Genomic DNA, 3,062 nt, shown 5'->3' on the forward strand with positions numbered 1-3,062 from the left:
CGAAGACAAGCCTGCATCAAAAATGACCGAGCGATTGGGAGTCAGGATAGAGGTGGGTATTTTTTTAGATTAAGGGACAGGTCCTTCAGCGAGGTTAGATCCTCTGGAACTGCTCAGGCTAAGTTTTCAGGAGGCTCCTCAGTGCTGAACTGGCTAAGCTAAATTCCCTGTACGTACCCGGATCAGTCCAGACTCCTGGGTTTTGCCCCCCCTCTAGCAGTTGGAGACAGAAGTTTATCAAACAAACCTATGCCTTATCTAGGCTGGTGCCACCTACAGTCTGGCAGTATTCCTCTGTCTCCTAGCAGGTGGAGGAGGTGCAGAACCTACAGTCTGTGCTGAGGCCTAGTTTTTCAGTTCTAGATAGTATTGTTAGCTGGGTAAAAAGAAGGATAAAGTTAGAATAAGGTATAGGAGCGCAGTGGTTTGCCTGCAGGTCCAGTCTCCCGCCTCCCGGGGGGTTGTGAGGTCCGGAGGGGACCATCCCCCCTGGTTTCCGAGGCCGCTGAGGTGTGGGGTGCTTTGCCCTCCTGCCAGCGTGAATTCGTGACTGGGGGTGATACCGGGGAGCCCGGCTCACTCCCCCCAGTAGGTCCAGGACCCGGAGACTATTGGGCGAGTATATTTTAAAAAAAAAAAAGTTAAACATTTTTTTTGTGTGTTCTGTCGGGGCTTCATTCTCCTTCCCTTCCGGTCGCATTTGGGTGCTTGCGCGCCATTTTCGCCACCTTCCGAGCGATTTTCGGGGCTGTTTTTTGCTGCAGCATGCCGCATCGGGCCGCTTGTAGGGCCTGCGGCACCGCGCGGGCGCAACTGTCCTGGGACAATTTGTGTTCCGATTGCCTCTCCGGAGGCAAGGGAGTCTCTGCGGCCACGGGCAGGGACCTGGTGAGGGTCCAAACAGTGACCGGAGCATTTGGGAACTTACATTCTTCAGGTGCCGACCCGTTCCCGTGGGAACGCCCCAAGGCGCCAGCGGCACGGGGGGAGGACGACCCTCAAACCGCGATTGTCACCACAACGCAGAGTCCCTAAGGGGGACAGACCTGCGAGACCCAGCTGTGCTGCCAATCCAGAGGTCCCTGAGGGGGGATCAGACAGATTTGTCTTCAGACTCTTCTTTTTCGTCTGATTTCGTGTTGCTTATGCATAAAGCCTTCAAGGCACGCAAAGATTGCCATTTAAATACAGTCTCGAGCGGTATGTGATCCGAACTGTGCGTGCGGCAAACGCAGGTGTGCCCGGCACTAATGCACCTCTTTCTACCGCACCTTACTGTATTGGCCTGTTTGTGATAACCAAGATCAATGCCTGTAGCTCAGATGGAAAGTAGGACATCAGGAAATGCTTACATATCTCCTTTCTTTCTCTTTCCGGTTCCGCTCATCCTGCAAACTTCAGCACCGGTGCAACTATTCCCACCCCTCTTTCCACTGCTCCCTCTGCTCTCCCCTACCCCAAGCCTCTCCCTCTCTATCTTCCCTCCACCCTCTCCCATCAATCTCCCTGCCTTATCTCCTGTTCTCCCCTTCCATCTTTTTCTCCTTTGCTCCTTCCTGTTATTGTATCGACTCCTCCCACCCTCCTTCCAATGCTCTTCTGCTCTCACTCCTCTCCCCTAGCCCATGCCTCCCTTCTCTATATCTTCCTTCTCCTTCCTCTCTGCCCACCTGCCTTTGCTGTTCTCTACTTTTCCTCCCCTTTCTCTGTCTTGTTTATGCTTCCCCTTTCCCCTTTTCCTTTCCCTTACTTCTCCTTGACATCCCGTGTGTATTTGGTCTGATTGCAGTGCATGCGCTTCGAAGAAAAAAAAACGGTAAGGAGACTTTGCAAACATCGCTTTGTGCCCTATAATACTTTTAAAGGTCCTTGGTCAGCGGATTTGGCCGGCTGAATTCGGAATTTAGCTGGACAAACCGCAAAGTGTTAAAATTGTGGGCCAATGAATGGCTAACTTACCTGGATAAAACGGGATGACTGGGTGTGGGGCTTATGTTTAGCTGGGCTGCATATAGTTTTCCCCCTGTCCGAACTCCAAACCAGAAATATACCTTGTTATATGCTCCTACCTTTACTTGTGTAGAGGATGGACAGTAATCAAATAGCCTATTTCTGTGGATAAAAGAGCACTTTATCCCCAGAAATGGCTTTCATTATTGTCCTCCCTGTATATAATGGTGATGTGCATTCAGCCTTACACAATTTAAAGTTTGAACCTTTCTTTAACAGACGAAGACAAGCCTGCATCAAAAATGACCGAGCGATTGGGAGTCAGGGTAGAGGTGGGTATTTTTTTTAGATTAAGGGACAGGCCCTTCAGTGAGGTTAGATCCTCTGGAGCTGCTCAGGGTAAGTATTCAGGAGGCTTCTCAGTGCTGAACCGGCTAAGCTAAATTTGGGAATATTTCCAGCCGCCAAGCTGTGATTGAAAATTTATCCAGTAAACGGAATCAACTCTTGTGGTCACTTAGCAGCTCTTCTGAAAACTTACCCCTTACTTTGAATACAGAAATGGGCACAATTAACTTTGTGATAACCAATATCAATGCCTGTACCTCAGATGGAAAGTAGGACATCAGGAAATGCTCACATATCTCCTTTCTTTCTCTTTCCGGTTCCGCTCGTCCTGCAAACTTCAGCACCGGTGCAGCTACTCCCATCCCTCTTTCCACTGCTCCCTCTGCTCTCTCTCCTCTCTTCTACCCCATGCCTCCCCCTCTGCATCTCCCCTCCTCCCTCTCCCATCAATCTCCCGGCCTTATCTCCTGTTCCCCCCTTCCATCTTTTTCTCCTTTGCTCCTTCCTGTTATTGTATCAACTCCTCCCACCCTCCTTCCAATGCTCTCCCTGCTCTCCCTCCTCTCCCCTAGCCCATGCCTCCCTTCTCTATATCTCCCTCCTCCTTCCTCTCTGCCCACCTGCCTTTGCTGTTCTCTACTTTTCCTCCCCTTTCTCTGTCTTGTTTATGCTTCCCCTTTCCCCTTTTCCTTTCCCTTACTTCTCCTTGACATCCCATGTGTGTTTGGTCTGATTGCAGTGCATGCGCTTCGAAGAAAAAAAAA

General features: G+C 50.3%; 1 long non-coding RNA gene across 1 annotated transcript; it reads left to right on the forward strand.

Annotated features, from left to right (window-relative positions):
* Positions 1-1,650: 1,650 nt before the first annotated feature.
* On the forward strand, positions 1,651-2,776 carry LOC115081735. The gene is made up of 3 exons (XR_003853865.1): positions 1,651-1,816; positions 2,230-2,282; positions 2,640-2,776. It is a non-coding gene; the product is annotated as an uncharacterized LOC115081735 (long non-coding RNA).
* Positions 2,777-3,062: the final 286 nt, after the last annotated feature.

Source organism: Rhinatrema bivittatum, unplaced genomic scaffold (assembly GCF_901001135.1).
Source record: "Rhinatrema bivittatum unplaced genomic scaffold, aRhiBiv1.1, whole genome shotgun sequence".
In the NCBI taxonomy this organism is placed as follows: Eukaryota; Metazoa; Chordata; class Amphibia; order Gymnophiona; family Rhinatrematidae; genus Rhinatrema; species Rhinatrema bivittatum.